The sequence below is a fragment of the Podarcis melisellensis genome (genome assembly GCF_964234715.1).
Source record: "Podarcis melisellensis genome assembly, chromosome: 2".
NCBI classification, from domain to species: domain Eukaryota; kingdom Metazoa; phylum Chordata; class Lepidosauria; order Squamata; family Lacertidae; genus Podarcis; species Podarcis melisellensis.
The window spans coordinates 41195702-41215298 of record NC_138529.1 but is presented as its reverse complement, the minus strand read 5'-3'; the positions used below and the strand labels follow the sequence as shown (position 1 = coordinate 41215298).

General features: G+C 43.4%; 1 protein-coding gene and 1 long non-coding RNA gene across 6 annotated transcripts in view; one reads left to right on the top strand and one right to left on the bottom strand.

Moving 5' to 3' along the window:
* Positions 1-17613, bottom strand: part of BRD4 (bromodomain containing 4) — a 69889-nt gene extending 52276 nt beyond the window's left edge. For 2 of the 5 annotated variants that reach the window (XM_081900431.1, XM_081900435.1), the window contains exon 1: positions 17416-17613. The gene's annotated coding sequence lies outside the window, so the exon portion shown is untranslated. Of the gene's footprint in view, positions 1-16254; positions 16496-16738; positions 16782-16841; positions 16945-17415 lie in introns of those variants that run through there. The other 3 variants (XM_081900434.1, XM_081900433.1, XM_081900432.1) reach the window with 3 other exon arrangements.
* LOC309363936 overlaps positions 1-19036 on the top strand; it is a 230318-nt gene extending 211282 nt beyond the window's left edge. Inside the window, exon 2 of the long non-coding RNA XR_014165664.1 lies at positions 18915-19036. This is a non-coding gene — a long non-coding RNA (uncharacterized lncRNA). The remainder of the gene's footprint in view (positions 1-18914) is intronic.
* Positions 19037-19597: the final 561 nt, after the last annotated feature.

Here is a 19597-nt window from a genome sequence, read left to right as displayed (position 1 = left end):
TGCAGCAGGGTATTTCTTATGTTCATAAAACCAGAGAATTGTAGAGCTGGAAGTGAACATGAGATTCATCTAGTCCAACCTCCTGCAATACAGGAATCTTTTGCCCAATGTGGGCTTGAACCTATGACTCTTAAGATTAAGAAACTCGTGCTCTACTGACTGACCTATCCTAGAGTCTGTTAGGTGATAATACTATTCTGCCTTGAAAACACATGATTTGGGTGATCATGGTTGTTTTAAACAGCACCGTTAACGGCTTTCAACAGAGCTGTCAAACATAGCAATGAATTACACCTTTAGAAGTATACCACATGCCCTGGGATAAAAGTTATTCAACTGCCAATAGTGAATGACTTCTATTTAAGGAGGAAACCAAACATCATATCACAATGATCTAGTAAACTCTTTCATCAACACCTTTTAATATTTTTTACCCACAATTGTGTCTCCACGCATCTGAACCGGTTACAAACTTCCCTTGAGTCAACCATTTATTGGCAATGATCCTGATGAAGTTAGTTATCTCACTGATTTTATCTGCTAAGTGTCATTCAGGGAAACAAGGGAACCAATTACTACACCACCTCATGTAAACACTTCACAAGTCTGAAAACAAAGTCTACTGTCCCACTCCCCCACCCGCTTTTATTAACCACCATGGTTTGGGCTGGTCCTGCAAATGAGGATTGCAAACTGGGATCTGATCCTGGTCTGCAGGGCAAATGTAGGCCGTTTTGTTAGTTCCTTGTAACAATGATTTTCTACAAATCAGAAAGAAATTCAGTAAGTGAGCTGTGCTGAGAAACAGAACTCATTCCTTTAACAGCTAGCCACAGCTCGGCATATGTAAACTGACCTTCTGTGTTTGATTTACTATTTTACATGTTTCATAAACGACAACACAGCAAACTATCATTTTGCTCATGACCAAGGCATGCACGACCCCCAACACACGTGCCGTTTTCAGCCCTGGAAGGAGGCAGAACAGGCTTATGCATGCAATGACAGAGAACACAACCCCCACACAAACAGGGGGTTGCCTGTATTTTTAAATTTTCTTTCTAATTCTGAATGTTCAGTGCCACAAAAGATGCAGCCCATTCAAAAGGAATGAACAGATACTAACTTTAAACATATTAGAAAAATCTCAAGTATTTAAAAGTTTTAACCATATAAAAACATTCTGTATTTCCTCTGAAACTCTGTTATGCAAATAAATTGCAAAATGTTAACTATAGTTCAGACTTTCACTTAGGAACAATCTTTAAGGTTCAAATACACCAAGTATATCTACCAATGGAAAAAGTTTAAAAGAATTCACAGATAAATTCAAGTCAGTCTTACAGTGATTCCAGAGAGAAGATAAAGAAGTGCAGGGTTACTGAATTGTGTTGCTCTACTTGAAAGACACTTATTTCCAAGATTTGTATCTCACCATAGAAGTTGCATATTTTAAAAGTAATTTCTTGGCATCCAATGTTTCAAGTTTTCAACAGCTTGCCAACTAATAGGTCATATTACTCAAAAGAAGTTAGTGGAATTTTAAAGATGTAGTAGACAAATTCGATTTCTTGCAAATTAATATTTGCACTGCTTATCAGTCCAAGCTTACTGGCAGAATGAATGTTGTTCTACTTGTTTTCCTTGCCAGTACTATTGCTGCACATTTCATCATCTCTTCAATGTCAATCGTTTCAGTACAATGCTACACATTAAGGGGACAACTAAGAAACCCAAAGCTGTACTGTTTTACAAAAGAAAGAGACTAGTAAAGTTTTTTTTAAAAAAGCCTGTATGGACTTTCAGAAACAGAGGGCAAGCTCCATCCCTGCATGGGTGAAATATCCACATGCTATAAGAGAGCTTTCTGCCTGCCCACACTCCCATGCACAATGGAAGAGAGGTGCTAAGCATTACACTCAATGAGATGTCTCTGTGTGTGCCTCCTATCTCCTGTCCACTCCTTCACTCCTCTGCTTGAATTCCCTAAGAGTGGCACACAAAGACTCCTGCTTGTACACATTAAAAAGGAAGTTTGTAAAGCAGAATTCTGTTATGCCCTTCAGAGATACCTCCACTATGATGGTGTGAGAAAGAATACACACTATTTATTAAAATATGACTTGACTCAAAACCCCAGGCTGTCCCCCCATTTTACAGGAACATATCATCAACATTTACCCCAATGCAAAACTCACCTATGGATATTAATGACAAATGAGCTTACTGGAAGCAAGAATTAGGTTACAAATTGGGTAGTATTTACTCAAATCTAATGCTCACTTTTTTGGCCAAATTACGTTCCAAAAATTAAGGTGCACATTAAATTCGATAGCACATTAGACTCGAGTAAATACGGTATGAAATCAACTCAAAGAAATTTTAATCTATAAATATTCCCATTTTTAATCAACCAATATGCATAAACCTGAAAATGCCCCAAACCAAGAGTTCTAAGGAAAAAAGAGTTCTAGGTGGTAACCTACTAAGCTATTGTGCAAACAGAACAACTTCTTTTCCCATGAGGAACTTTCCCTCCCATGAGCCCGCACCCTCAAAATGTGCTCTCAGTGCTCTGGAGATTTTCCAACCCTCAAGAGCACATCTGGAAACAATTGGGGGGGGGTGAATGTTCCATCACACAATGAGAAGAATCCTTACTTGATTCACCCATTCATTTTTATTCATTAATAACAGGGGCCAGTTATATGCATCTACACCCCAAATAATGAACACAGTAGCCTTACTTGAACATTAGAACATAAGAAGAGCCTGCTGAATCAGGTCTACTACCCATCTAGTCCAGCTTCCTGTGGCCAAACTAAAGGCCTGTGGGAAACCCGCAATGACAATTGGAGCACAAGAATCATAGAATCTTAAGAGATGGAATGCAGGAATCTCAACTAAAGCATCCATGACAGATGGCCATCCAACCTCTGCTTAAAAACCTCCAAGGAAGGAGAGTCCCCCACCTCTTGTGGGAGTCTGTTCCACTGCCAAGCAGCTCTTCCTGACAGAACATTCACGCCTCCTGTGGTTTCTAACATGGAGTGTGGAATAACACAGAATGAGCAATACATGCCCTGTTGCTCCCCCGCCACATGAATTCTTGCATACTCACACACACAATACTTATCTTACTCTAACACACACCCCACATACTTGAGCAACCCCACAACATACAGAAACACTCATATGCTGAGCAAACAGAGAAGTCCTCATTGCTCCTTCTCTCCTCAGACAGGTTCCCCCCCCCCCAGGCTTCTCCACAAAGCTGACAAACTGCCTGGATACCAACTTCACATAGCTCATGAGCAACAAATGGCCAGCAGAATGAGCCTAAAAAGGTCAAGCAGCCAGATTTTCTATCTGGGTGGACAAGCCCAGATTATAATAGGGTCATTCACCACTTATAACAGATCCATTAGAACAAACTCAGCTGATGTCCATCACAGGTTGTTTTCAACTTTGCACATAAGCTGAACAGCTCTCCACTCCTACAACCAGATTTCACCTTTCTTCTCTCCCCCCCTCCCCGGGAACTGTCTTGCACCCTCAAAATCTACCCAGGAACAGATCTGGGGGAGAGGCAGGGGCAAGGAAAGAAAGAATGACAGACTCATAGAATTGTAGAGTTTGAAGGGATCCAGAGGGTCCTCTAGTTCAACCCCCTGCAATGCAGGAATCTCAACTAAAACATCCATGACAGATGGCCATCCAATCTCTGCTTAGAAACCTCCCATGAAGGAGAGTCCACCACCTCCCAAGGTAGTCCATTCCACTGCCAAACAGCTCTTACTGTCAGAAAGTTCCTTCTGATGTTGAGTTCGAATCTGCTTTCTTGTAACTTGAAGCCAATGGTTTTGGTCCTACCCTACGTAGAAGAAAACAAGCTTGCTCCATCTTCCATGTGACAGATATTTGATAGCCATATCTCCTCCCAGTCTCCTCTTATCCAGGCTAAACATACCCAACACCATCAACCATTCCTCATAAAGCTTTGTTTCCAGACCCTTGATCATCTTGGTTGCCTTCCTCTGCACGCATTTCAGCTAATCAATATCCTCCTTAAATTGTGGCACCCAGAACTGGACACAGTACTCCAGGTGTGGTCTAACCAAGGCTTAATACAGTCGTACCTTGATTTTCGAACAGCTTAGTTCTCAAACATTTTGGATCCCAAATGCTGCAAACCCGGAAGTGACTGTTCCTGTTTGCAAACTATTTTTGGAAGCTGCACATCCGACAGGACTTCTGCAGCTTCTGATTGGCTACAGGAGCTTCCTGCAGCCAATCAGAAGCTGTGCTTTGATTTCCAAATGTTTTAGAAGTCGAACAGACTTCCGGAACGGATTCCATTCGACTTCCAAGGTACAACTGTACAGTGGGACTATGACATCCCTTGATTTGGACACTTTACTTCTGTTGATGTTGAAATATTATGTCCCCGCTGTGTTAATGGAATTCTATTTGTGCAACACTGGATTCCGCATCATCACCACCTCCTCACTGGTATACATGCATGCTCTGTGGTGTGCTATCAGATTTAGTTTGACTTTTCCACCACTTACACTCAAGTCCTCCATCTGTTTGATGTTCTTTAACTTCGCAAAAATCAAAAAAATCTCCAAAACAGTCACAGGGTGGTTGCAACCCATCAACTGCTTCACTCAGTTTCCTACTGACCTATTCCACCTAGCCACCAAATAAAAGCAGTAGACAGCTTTGTGCACTCTTCATTAATGAACAGTTGGTCAATCCACAGATGCATGGAGATGCTCTTTGTGGCATGAATGTAAAATTGCAGATGAAGTTACAGATAATAATGTTCTATCTTGTTAGGAAGAAGAAATAATCACCTCAGGCAGTATCTAAAGAAGTAGTGAGAGTCCATGACCTGTTAACAGAAACTGAAACCTCCCCATTTCATGTTTTTCAAAGTGAGACAATTAAAGGCAAATATGTATGAAAAATAATTGGCCTGCAAGTATTCTAGTTTTAACTAGGGGAATGTTATGCTAAATTACATACAACCAAAATGTATGGTTACTGAAGATTTGCTATTATCTAATATACTAGTGAATTCCCCCAACAGGGAGAGGTACCAATGACAGACAGCTATGTTGTTGTTGTTGTTATGATTATTATTTTTTATTATTATTCTAATTTTAGCTATAAAGAGAATTCAAACACATGAGATTTTTTTATTTTAATCCAAGTGCTAAATTAATGTTATGAGACTACTTTGAAATTTTCCCAATTGTTTAACCATGGGATTGAGTACTTACTTCTTTCTGACATGCATTTCACATGCCAAGTTAAACCAATGTTAGGGCCATCCAAAGATACCACTTAACAAGTTCCAAAATGTTGTTTCAGATCATGGCTTAAGTGGGATCCTATGTTAGCTCTAACTGTAATTAGCATGGCTGGCAATGTAACGGGTAACTATGATTAAGCCTGGGAGTGGAGTGAGAATAAATACTCCAGAATCAGGGGGTAGAAAGACTATTCCATTTGACTGCATGGTCAAGAAATAATAAGCAGTGATAAATATGAACTGGCCCTCTCAATGTATAATGTTGTATGTTAGCTACTTTCACAAAGGAAATCACAGCAGTTTCAGACAAACTGGCCATGCAAAAGTCAAACTCCAATACTTTCCACCAAATAGGGCCATGTGGCTTGAACTTCTGAAAACAGATAGTCCCACACTCTCACTCTTCAAGCAGCAATTATCTGTAGCAGGAGTGGAGGAAATGTTTGCAACAAAAATGAATAGATTGCATCACTACTTACACAATGAAAATCCAACATTATGCTTACATTATCACAAACAGCTAAAGATAGTGCTAATATTGTCATCTTAACACTTCATTTCCCTATAGTTCTAAAACAAGTATAGAATGATGTGCATGTAGTAACAATGCTATTGGTGTGCTAGCATGGTGGGACTCAACTTCACAGCTGGCTGGTGGAAACTAACACTTGCATACAAGATTCAGCAATACTTTTTAGACCCATGCCCAAAAGGCAACTGAAGTATGTATTAAAGCACTAATCAGATACACAATATGCTACTAAAACACACAATTTATTAACTTGCTCATGTAACAAGATTAAATTTTGACCAGTTACCCCATTCAAAACAAAAAATATTCAGCAGCTTGACAATATTCCTTATAATTCTGAAATGGAAATATGCATGCGGACAAAGAGGGTGCCCAATCAAGTTCTGGGCGAAGGTAAAATTGGGCTACTGCCAGTGTTAGAAATTCAGATATATAAGCTAGGCACCAGATGGCACCTTAAATCTGGTTTACAGTTGCCACAATGGTCTATTCACTAGAGGATTGAACTAGATGACCCTTAGGGTCCCTTCCAGTGTTAGAAACTCAGATATATAACCTATTTGCCAAACAGCACCTTAAACCTGGGCTGTAGTCACCACAATGGAATGTCTAGGTGCTGTTCCCCCACAATGGGATGATGATTTGATTAATTCCATTTCTCTACTGCTTTGTATTTTGAAGACCAAATCTCAAAGTGGTTTACAACGTCTTAAAACATCAAATACAACAATCTGGAATAAAACTAACTCAAACTCCAAGAAAACTATTACTAATACTACTACTACTACTACTACTACTACTACTACTGTTTCTACCCTGCTCATATGGCTGGGTTTCCCCAGCCACTCTGGGAGGCTTCCAACAAAAAATTTTAAAATACATTAAAACATCAGTCATTAAAACCTCCCTAAACAGGGCTGCCTACAGATGTCTTCTAAATGTCATGTAGTTGTTTACTTCTTTGACATCTGGTGGGAGGGCGCCACTACTGAGAAGGCCCTCTACCTGGTTCCCTGTAACTTCGCTTCTCGCAGTGAGGGAACCGCCAGAAGGCCCTCTGCGCTGGATTTCAGTGTCCGGGTTGAACAATGGGAGTGGAGATGCTCCTTCAAGTATACTGGGCAAAGGCCATTTAGGGCTTTAAAGGTCAGCACCAACACTTTTAATTGTGCTCCGAAATGTACTGGGAGTCAATGTAGGTCCTTCTCTAAGTGACATTTTGCTTTCCCCAGTCGCCAACCTGGCATCCAGAGATCTCCATATGATCGCAACTAGACTTGCACCAGTTGCGAAACGCGCCTGCCTAATTTCGAACACTGGACTCCCTACCTGCACTACAATTCTACGATTCTATGATGTCAACTACACTGCTTGCCTCTTACAACAATTTGTTTATCCCAGTATGCAAGAATGAGAAACACACAGTGGAAATGGTATTAACTATGGACTAAGGCAGAGGTTTTTAAACCATGGTCTGTGAGCACCATTTGGGTGGCCTGTGGAAATGCTGCAGCACAGTGAAATATACCTATAGCTGTGATGATGGAGGATCCCAGCAAGGGGTCCATGATTCGTGCAGCAGCATAGAAGCACAAGACATGCCCAGCCCTGCAGAGCTGCCTAGATATAAGCCACTAATCCAAATTTCACTCTCACATCAAACCAGAATGCTTTATATTGGGAACTGTTACCAATATGCTTAACAACTATTCAAGAATGAATGTGGACATGGAAATAAACAAACAGCACGGATACTGGCTGGAAAAAGCTACTGAGTGATAGTGCAGAACTCTGAGAAGCATGGACATGTTTGTTCTCTATACTTCTTGGCAAGCAGCAACAAAAACTCTGCTCATTATGCAAGGATTCATTTATCTCAAAGCAAAAATTATGCAACAGTCTGTAACTATTTGATGAGCATTTCATTAACATGGCCACAGGAATGGATTACATCTGAACAGAAGGAAAGCAAAGGACGTAGGTTTCTGAGGTGAGTCTGTAGATGAAGAGGCAAATAAAGACAGGTAGCACAAAACCATTCATAAACAGGTGGAAACAATGGTAGTTGCTAGCCTACCCTGCTACAATCCCAGACACACTCAGTAGATGACTTGATAATATGAGTATAAAACCAGATTCAGTTGCCTGCAAGGAAGACAAGCATTGTTTTTATTTATATTTCACGATTCTCAAGTCTTTCCAAGTCATGCTTCAGTCCTCTGCAAAGCCATGCTGCATTCCAACACTCCCTTTGCTTTCGGGACATAGCGTCTCCATCAGAAAAGGACCTTGCACTCTGATTTCACAGTGAAAGAAAGGACTTGGACAGAAGGCATCAGAAATACTTTGCACCCTGATTTTAAAATATATTGGCAAACACAGGTTTTAAAATAACTAGGCCCCATAACTAGATTCTAGCCCCTGTTTTGCCTCTATGAGGCAGTATGCTTCCACATGCCAGTTGCTAGAAACCACGGGAGGGGAGAGTGTTCTTGTGCCTCAATCTTGCTTGTGGGCTACAGGCATCTGATATGATTACTGTGAGAACAGGATGCTGGATGGGCCACTGGGTCTTACGATGTTCCTACTATTTATTTTATACTTTTAGTGTTAGAAATGAACCAGGTGAGTTTTGCAACTTGTGTTGTGTCCAACTGCGACCATGTGGAGATCTCGGGGTGCCAGATGGGCGAATGGGGAAAGGAAAATGTCACTTAGAGAAGGCTCTGAAATATTTTCCTTGAAGCTTGAATCTGTTTTATTCTGGATTGTTTTATTTTATATTTTAATGTGTTGTAAACTGTTTTGAGATTTGTCCTTTAAAATATGAAGCAGTGTTGAAATGAAAAATATTATTAATAATAAATGCCACCAGGAAAAGAAAGGCACGTAAACATTCTGCTGTGGCGACCGTAACATAGGTTTAAGGTGCATTTAGCAATTAACTTATATATCTGAGTTTCTAATACTGATTTTGACTGCTCTCTCAATGGCGCTTGTTATTATTATTTGTTTCACTTCTATGCCATTTTATATTTTAAAGAAAAAAATCTCAAAGAGGTTTACAACACACTGAAACATGAGCTCCTTGGAGAAAAAGGTGGGATATATAAGCAATAAATAAGCGCTTCTGCTTAGGAAAGCTGGAGAGGCCAGCCAGATGGAGATGTCAGTCACCAACTTAGCATCCAAAGATCTCCATGTGGTCGCAATTGGACCTGCACCAGTAGCAAAATGTACCTGGCGCCTGGCTAGTTTCTAACACAACCTTCTACTTTAACAAACTATACTATAACACAATCACGAAGTGAAATATGTAAGTACAGTAAGAACCACTTTTTCCAAGACTATATTTTACAATAGATTTAAAACAGATTTAATTACTCTAGCCATATGGAGACAAAATTGAAAGCAATCTCCTTAAAACTAACTTATTTTGAAATAAATTATACTGATTTTGGTCGCATTCATCTGATTCTATGCCAAGGCTTCCTGCATGGAGATCAAAGATAAGCAATTCCTATAAACTAAATACAGAGTAAAAAAGCACAAATACTAACTCTTTTGGAGTCAAACTGATCATTTATCTCATTGTACAGACGACAAAGCAGATAGCAACTGAAGAGGTATACTGGGTCTCATCAGCAGTGTTAGAAACTCAGGTATATACCTTAAGTTCATTAAACCAAAGTTTCAATTTCAGTCACCAAAATGAAATGTCTAGGTGCAATTTTTGGCCAAGGCAGCTCTGAAGTCTTTTCTTTTTTCTTTTGCAAATGATGAATTGACTGTGATTATCTGTTTAACATCTGGCTAGTTCAGATGACAACCTTACACTAGGTTAAGAACTTTGAGAACTGAAAGAAGTCACTTTATCCGGAGACAGTCCACATATATGGTAAAGGTGCCCCTGACCATTAGGTCCAGTCTCTAGGATTGCGTGCTGAGCGTTTGTCTCTAGGCGTTTGTCCGCAGACCGCTTCCGGGTCATGTGGCCAGCGTGACTAAGCCGCTTCTGGCGAGCCAGAGCAGTGCACGGAAACGCCGTTTACCTTCCTGCCGGAGAAGTACCTATTTATCTACTTGCACTTTGACGTGCTTTCGAACTGCTAGGTCGGCAAGAGCTGGAACCGAGTGATGGGAGCTCACACCGTCGCGGGGTTTTGAACCGCCAACCTTCTGATTGGCAAGCCCTAGGCTCTGTGGTTTAGACCACACCACCACCCACGTCCCTTACATATATGGACTGATACCTATTTTTCTTAATGTTGACAGACCATTTATAATGTAATAATATTCTTCACAACTTTTGAGCAGGGCAGTGGGGTGGGGTAAGTGAAGACAATCTACAACAATTAAGTGTAACATTGTTCACAGCTCCTACCCAGGCTGCACAGAAAAAGCACTTTGGTTCCATAAATTCATTCTGATTGTGGAGATATAAGTGATAGAATTCTACAGGGTGGGGTATTAGTGTGTGAAAACAGTCTGGATCCAGTGATCCCTAGGCATGTACCTCCAGATGGTGGAGATGTCAGAAACCATCCTGGCACTTGGCTAATTTCAAACACTGCTCACCAGCTGCACTTTATATACTACAACAACCCACCAACCTTACAATTTTGGTGGCAGTTCTTAGTGATATGATAGACTCTGTGCAGGGACCGTTTAAGAAAAATTATGGGCAGATGCTTGAAAGTATGGGAAAAGATACTTTTGAAACAGTTTTAAGATAGAAATGGAGTCATTCATTGACCCAGAACCCATCAAGGTAATGGAAATATTGGTTATATATTTACAACACTGGAGCAGCTGATGAACAATGTAAGTCCAAACAATTAAGTGGTAGAGTTCCTCTAAATCCCAGGATCTCAGAGAGGCATAGTGTCCAGCTAAGCTTCCCTTAGTACTACTTTGGGCAATACTTGCACTTTTCTCATTCATGTGGCCTTCATTTTACTTCTGAGCCAATACTGTCAGGGGGTGAGGGCTGAAGAAAGTGGTCAAGTAGCTTGGCTGGGTTCTACATGTGTGGTTAACAGTTGCTACAGGAGAAACTCTGAAATGGAAAATAAACTGGCAGGGCTGAAACCCACCTCAACTCCTACAACTCTCAATTATAGTGCTTGGTAAGTGGGATAGTCTAACAACTAAGCTTCCCCTCGCAATTCCTGGAACAACTTACTGACCAAACCTTTGTGTCCTGGCAAGATCATATGAATGACTGCTCAACCAGGCTCTCCCACTTTCCTTTCCCACTTCTCCTCATCTTCTACTTCTGCTGACTACTACATAGACTGAGGTTGCTTCCTGATGCATTCCTCGTTCTCATTTCCACCTCTCCTTTTCCTTCCTAGAAATGTACAATGTCCAGAACAATTAAAGTTATTTGACTCCTTTGGCAAAATAAAAATGTATCCTTTAGCATATAAAAGTGTGCTGTTCAGTATACTGAAAAAAATTACTATTACATGATTACTCAGAATTAAGATCGCCATTTGATTACGGCTTGCTTCCAGGTAAGTACACACAGACTGGAGCATCAAAAAGATAAATACCACAAGATTTGTAGCAGTGTATGACCTGGTTTGTGTTTCACATTATGCTACAGTTAATGCTGGTGCATGATGCTCAAAATTCCGATTTTGCTCCTCCCCACACTAGGAACAACAAACCACAAATCTTGGCCTATTGTGTTGTCTAATCCAGGGCTTGTGGTTTGCACAAAGTACAAGTGATAGCAGAGCTTGTTCCTAGCTTACTGTTCATGGTGTGTTTTGGGGAAACAACTAAGAGTGCAGGTTTAGACAACACATGAAGCAAAAGCTTGTTTTTATTGCTCCCACAGTCATGATCAGGAACATGAGAGCAAACAGCCTCTACTACCATGCTACTAGTGACATCAAACCGCTTTGTTAGCAGCACCAAAGTGACTTCCTTAGGGTGCAAGCCTGGGCAGTGTGTATGGAGAAACTGGGCTGGGCTGCCCAGAAGGCAAGACACCCCCCCCCATTGCACCCTTGCTGATGTGGTCCACAGGAAAGCAGAGCAATAGCTTAGCTGGAGGAGTTGACAGAGGAGGCGTACAAAGCACCATCCAACTGCCTGGATTTGGGTAGGATCTACTCTTTAGGGTTTTTTTCCTCCTGCAAAGCAGCAGAGCTATATGATCAGAGTTTTCCTTCTCTGAGACAGGCTACCTTCCCAGGTTGACAAGCCCCACCTGCCCCTCACTGCCCTCTACGGCAGATGCAGAAACTGCATTCTTGACCACTGTACCCACTACTGATTTTGTCCATTCAATTCACATGTAGGGAAAGTCCTTAATTCACCTAAGGGTTGAGACTCATCAGCTACTCTCACCAGGTTTAGCCTGCCAATCAAAGCAATTCCTGGGAAGCAGTTGCCGCCGCATGCTGACAGCTTCTAGGAGCCACTGGTGAAAACTGAGTGCAGGGTGAAGACCAAAGGTAGACAAACTACCCCAGAAGGAGGACAACATGTCTCCCACCAGAGGTATTACTCCTCCCCCAACATCCCCTATACCCCCATACATTAAACCACAGTTAAACATTTACTAAGGTTTAAGATTAGGTGTGAACACACCTTTCTGGTCTGAAGCAGGCATAGGCAAACTCAGGCCCTCCAGATGTTTGGGACTACAATTCCCATCACCTCTAACTAACAGGACCAGTGGTCAGGGATGATGGGAATTGTAGTCCCAATTTATCTGGAGGGCCGGAGTTTGCCTATGCCTGGTCTGAAGTGAGAAGTGAAAAGGACAGTCATAAGGCAGAGGCCACGTCAAAAAGACAGCTGCTGCAGGGTACTTGCTTCTACTTATCTCCACACTATGTCAAAGGTTCCCAGAAGAAAGCAGCATTTCACAAGCAAAGACGACCATTTGTAGTACATGAAAGTGTAGCACACTCTATACAGAATTGTGTCTTCACAGTACAAATTGTCTTAAAACACATTTCACTCATTTTTTTAAAAACCTGGTAATTTTGGGAACAACTAAAAACAACAACCAACAACCTCAAACAAGAGAACTGGGTGGAAATGCCTTATGTGGGAATGTACCATGCGTAGTTCTCATGATCATACCAGACTGGGACATTGCTATTTAATCATAAGGTAAGAATTGGAATGGCACAGGTGCTTTGATGGATACTTAAATATTTAAACCACTGCAGATTCAAGAAAATTCTCCTTTCCTGGCCATTTATTTATTTATTTATTTATTTATTTATTTATTTATTTTCCCAGCACCCACGCAAAGCTGCAATCGTATAAGTAAATCACATGTAAGTTGTGGGTCTAGTGCATATAATTTGACAAACTCAAATACATTAAGTCAAAAATCCATATTCCTAAGACCACCACTTTTGACCAAACTGCGGGAGGCAGTGGAGGACATAGGTGCCTGGCGTTCTCTGGTCCATGGGGTCACGAAGAGTCGGACACGACTAAACGACTAAACAACAACAACAAGACCACCACTAAGTTCCACGTAAAGATATACAACTGGTAGGAACTAAAGATGGATTTACACTCTTAAGTAACCATACGTTCTGCAAAGAACAGTACTACAGTAGACCACGTGTTCTGAAGACTCTTACAGTTATGGCTGCATGTGCCGTCAGAGGGGTATGAGTAAGGGTCTCCTTCAAACCAATGAGATTTTAGAGGGCTACACAAAAAACAGCAGAGTTCAATTTATCAGATTATTGTGTGAACTGAATACAAACTACAGCATTATTATCATTATTATGTTACTTTGTATACTGCCCTTCATTCAAAGATCCCAGGCCAGTTGACAAAAGAAAAACGCAAAATGACAACAAATTCCATAATAAATCGGCATGTCAAAAGGATGCACTTTAGACACACTTCCACATGCCAGCAAATTCCTAGAATGCTGCTAATGCAGACTGAACTACATCCCTACCTGCATATAAGATCTCAAACGTGCTTCAACTGTATCACTGCCTCACTACCAGCCCTTTGCACTAAACTAAAGATAGCCAACGTGATGCCCTCCGTATATTGTTGAACTAGAACTCCCATTGCTGACCATTAGACATTTTTATTTTGGCTAATGTAACCAAGCGAAACCTCAAATAAATAAAGGAAATAAAAACTAAATGATTTAACCTGGGGAGATGGGAAATACAAGAAATTGTAGGTTTGAATTACATTGTACACTGACAAGCATACCTTTACATCAGTGTTAAAAACTGAGATATGAAAGTTAGGAACTAAAAGGCCCCTTAAACCGAGGTTATGGGCACAACAACGGAATGTCTGGGTGTGCTTTTTATAACAAGAATACAAATGAATGAACTTCAGCTAAAACATTAAGTTCATTTTTCACACAGTCTAGTCCTCCCCCTGCCCACCCCCCTAATATTCTTAAGAGGGTCTCTTCTCCAATCTTCATAGAGTAGCAGGAAGTGGGGAGGCAGAAAAAGGTCCCCCTTTCCTTCCACTCTATAATTTTAATTTGAAATCTCAGGTGCAGTACTGCCCCCAGAGCTCAGAAACTGCTTGCACTAATGAAATTCCATCACAAAATGTGCCTAGAACAATGGGAATTTCAAACACTGTTTCACCTATATAATGTCTACTTCGCGCATTATATTTTTCCTATATAGACATACTGACAAAACACGTACACTTTTGACTTTCACAAGTCACGGCTTTATGCATTCTTGAAAATATACAAAAATTATAAGCAAGTGTTTATGAAGCAAAATGGGCAGTTTTTAATACAAGAAAATGTATGAAGCAGCTTTTGCCTGATGCAAAATAATATCAAAGGCAATACAACCTTTGATTAGCTGGAATTCTGTAGCTGTACAATTGACCATCTTGTATAGGCAAAGCCATAGTGAAATTTCATGTACTGTGAAACAAACTGTGACCATAAGAAATGTTCTACTGTGATGCTAGTTTAAGCTGTTCCTCATGCATAGCTGCATGCTCCATGGAGTTCAGATGCAATTTTAAAGTCTAACAACCATAAACAAAAATGGCTAGTGGCCAATCCAAACACTCCATAAATATTTTTTTCCATGGAAGCAGGTAATTTCCTTCCACATCATTATTACATGGTCCTGGGGCAGCAGGTTCACTTTCAGCAACCCAATCAGTAGCCTGCAACCACTGGTATAATGAAAGGAATAAAATTTACCTCTGAAAGCAAACAAACTTATTTGACTCTCCCACAGATAATAATTCACCCCACAACTATTATAATCTGCTGCAGGTGAGAGAAGGGATAAAGAAGAATCAGGAAGCACTACACAAGAGCCAGGAGGTCATAATACAGTGATAACTGCTTCAAGAACATATCTGAGCCCAGCCTCCATATAGTTGGGACTATTGCAGCTGTTGGGACCAGAGGGATATTAATTAAATTGTGATAACCTGTTCTTGTTCAGTTCCAACTTTACTAAAGCACTGGCAAATGCATCCTCAGAAAAAAAAATCCTCTGCAAGAAACCAAGAGGGGAAATTACCACCATTACAGAGTAATAAAAACAACAACTGCAGGTCAGGTTAGTGTGAGACTCTGCCTATGTAATAGGTTGCATGCTGTATCCACACTGATTTACTGGACAGCGCAATTCTAAGCTTGTTTATTCAGAAGTTCCACTGAATTCAATGTGGTTTACTCCCAAGTACGTTGAGTTTGGACTGCAGCCTTCACCTTGAAATGCGCAATTTAGCATTTTCAGACTTATTCCCTATTTCACTACTGCAGCTGTATAACTTAAGGTGAATAATCACTTTGCCCCCAAAGAAGCCTACTAGCAACGTTGATCAATTTTTTTTGGAAATTATTATAAACTTTATTAGCTTAAATTAAAATTGCAATAAGACAAGCATTCAGCTAAAAGAAAGCAAGGATGACCGCTGATTTTATCATAACACGCACTATGTATATGAACACTTACAAAAAGCATCCAACATTATGTAAGGACCCATCTATACAAAAACCATTATCACCACACACAATCACTAACTATCCACTTATGCTACTACTCTGTGGACTAAATAAAATTTTTCAGTTTTGCAGTTGTTCTAACAAACGGTAGTCTGTTCTAATCAGGATCCACTTCTACCTAGTGAAGCTTTCCAGACCTGCTAAGAATGCAGCCCTCAAACCCCACCCCACTAAAGGCCCCTCATATTAAGTGCAGGGTTTCTACTGGACGACCCGTCAGATATCTGCGTTATAATCCAAATCTACCGTTAGATCCCACTGAACTACATGGCACCGCTTTAAGGCTTTTGTTGATTTGTTGACTTCGGGGGCAAAGGTTGGGAAGGGAGAAAGAGCCATTACGTGTGGTCCTCACAGAGGCACAAACAGCGCGCAGCCGTTTGTACGTACTTAAATCGGGCAGTTAAAGAATCGGCCCCCGGCAACGCTCCGAATCGGGTCGCAAGCGAAAGATCCGCTGCTGCCTCTGCACACCGTTGCCAACCGCGGCCTTGTTAGGCGGGACGCCGCTTGCCGCGCATCCTCCGGGCCTTTCGCTATCAGGCTACACAACAGGAAGCCAATAAACGTGCCGGTCCCGAGCCAGGAGACCAGCCGGCACAGCCCCCCCCCAACTCGCAGGGGGCCAAGGCAGGGCCAGACCCGCTCACGGGGGGAGCCAGGTGGGGGCGGCGCCGGGCAGGAGTAGCGGTCGAGCCAGGCCTACAGGAACCGCAACCTTTGGCAGGCAGGGCACGGAGCGGAGAGGCGGAGCCGCCTGCCTCGCGCGCGCCCTGCTCCGAGGAGCCGGTCAGACCGGCGCCCTCTCGCAGCGGAGCCTCCGCTAGCGCCTCCGCGGCCGCTTCCCTCTCGCCCGCCCCGCCGCTCTCCCTACCGGAGCTGCGGCCGCTACTACCGCCGCTTCCCCCTCCTGCTCGATGACAAAATGGCGGCGGCAGGAAGTACCATCAGCACCCGCCCCGCCCAGGTTCGCTTACTGCGCCACCCGCGCACGGGATCCGGGCGCCCTCGGCGGGAAGGCCCTCTGCCGCTTCGAAAATGCACCCCAGCCAGCGGAAGGCCCGACGTGCAAGGGCGGCGCGGGGGCCGCCCACAACGCACCCCGGCCTCATAGCGGTACAGGCGGAGGGCACGGACATACTTACGGCAATCACGTACCCTTAAAGGGAGCAGCGAAGCAGCGCTTACGGAAACGGCGTAGCCACCATAAGCCTTCCACACCACCTACCGCAATCCGCGTAACCGTGCGAAATAGCGAGGCACATCTTGTTCCCGATTAACCCACCGTGAAACTTAGCCGCCCACCGCGAGAATGCAGAGGGGAGTGGGTTGGGAGAAGTTGCCCTGCTCACGCACGGGCGCGGGACACCAGTCAGCGTAGGCTGAGGAGGCTCGCGTAAGACCTTTGCGCAATAGGCCTCGACGCAAAAAGCGTAAGTCGCCTGACGCAACGTTCACATTACGCAATGCGGGTTACGCCGACAAGACAACGTAACTGAACAAGGAGAATACCAACCCCCGCAGCCTCTCCCGGCCCGGCCCAGCTCTTACCTGACGGCGGGCGGAGAGCCGGAGAAGGCCGCGTTGTCACCAGCCTCCTACCAGACCAAATCCAGCAAAGCCCTGAGTCAAGGGGAAGCGCCGCACTCCGTAGGGAGGGTCGGGGACCACAACGAACAGACCAGGGCAGAGAGCGACGGGCAGCGGGACCAGCAACGGCGGGGCTGCACTGACCTCACCACGCAGCGCGTTACGTCACCACGCAACAAGCCACGCCTCGCGCAGGGCACAGGACTTCGAATCCGAGGTTCCCTTACCTCACGGCCACGCCCCTTCGAGTAAGGAGCCCTCCGAGTGGGCGCCGGGAGGAGCGCTTCTCAGTCCCGCCAGGGAGACGGCGCGTGAGGGGTATCGTAAGGCAAGCGGGAGAGGGAAGGAAGCTGCGTCGTCGCCGCCTCGCAAGAGAATGATGGTGCTTGGGAGATGGGGCTTACCGCCCCACGAAGGTGCTGCTTGCTCTTTGAAGAACTGCCGCTCTTGTCTCCAGTCCTTCCCTCCGCGCGCCCAGCACAGATTCCCGGAAACGTGATAGAACAAACTTTGCTCGTTAGAATGGAACACGTCCCCGTTTCTGATCTCGCCAGCGGGTCCAATCCGACCCCGCGGATAAATTTGCTACCGCCAACAGTCAGGCAATTAATTCCCCACGAAAGCGTTTAGCAAAGACTACCATCGTGTCACATAGCTCTCCTGCTTGGTAGTCCGCTGACCGGGTTACTTTTGAGCTCTAAGGCTATTGGCGCTCGATAATAATAATAATAATAATAATAATAATAATAATAATAATAATAATAATATTCCTCGGGGCTGGGAATTCTGTGGCGCTTCACTCTGCCCAGTTGCACGCATGGGAATGCGGCGCTATGACACATAGGATATACCGGCCTTTCAGACAAAAGCAAGCCCTTGGTGCACCACCAGTCCCGAAAAAGATGCTAAATACACAATGGAAAAGGCGACAGGGACCAGTTTCTTCTCTACAAAACAACCCCCAGTGGGAACCTCATCCGTAGAATAAGCTAGGCCAGGGGTCTGCAACCTTTAAGACAAAAAGAGCCACTTGGACCCGTTTCCGAAGAAAAAACAAACTGGGAGCCGCAAAACTATTGCGACATTTAAAACAAATATAACACTGCATATATTGTTTCTTACCTTAATGTCCAATCTGACAGCGGGCGGGAAGGTGACATCGGGACGGTGCGTAACTAACACACGCAACGCCCCCATGCAACGTCACAGCCAGTACAGCGCCCACCACAGTGAGGAGTGTCGGGGCGCACAATGCGCCTCCTCCCCTCGCTAGTATCTGCCCCGGAGCCGCGGCAAAGGTGTAAAAGAGCCACATGCGGCTCCGGAGCCGCGGGTTGCAGACCCCTGAGCTAGGCCTTTCTCTTCCCAGCTCGGTCAGTATTCTTTCAGCAGACCGGAAAGGAAGATTATAGAAGAGGGAGCCTTTGTTCACCTACTGGAGCATGCTTTCAAACTGCTAGGTTGGCAGAAGCTGTGACAGAGCAATGGGAGCTCACCCCATCGTACGGATTCAAGTTTTAGTACCCTCAAGCAACACAGTTCATCTTACTTGTTGTAATAACTATTAAATGAATGGAAACTTCCCAGCTGCTGTCCTCGTGTAATAGGGCGTGTAGTGGACAGTGAGAAACATTTAATAGGAAACAGAACAGTGGCCATTTAGTAGCAGGAAAAGATCACAAGGTTGCCTATGAACTGTTAAAAGTATTGCTAGCTTTAGAAATGGGATGACCTTCTGCGTAATTCAAGAAAGGTGGCATCTGGGCTGCTTTCCAAACTACAACTACAGCAGTCAGCAGCTATATCTTATGCAAAGGAAAGTGACAGCTTACAACAAAACCCGGAAGTTACTTCGGCATTTAAAACATTTGGGCTGCTTTCCTATATCCAGTTACTTGAGAGTAAGCTGGAGTAATGGTTAGAGTGTTAACTGTGCAATTTTTCTATATATAAAAAATAAGTGCTTGAACTCGCCACGAACGCCTCCCTTGTTTCTCTTATAATAGCAATGGCGCCCACCTGAGAAGTGCTGGAACTGAGTTCTGGCTGGGGAAAAAAGCTCTGTCAGATTAGGACCGGGTTTTAAGTCCCAACTCGGCCAAAAATGTGTGCAGCAGTAGCACACTCACCAAACTGAGTGACC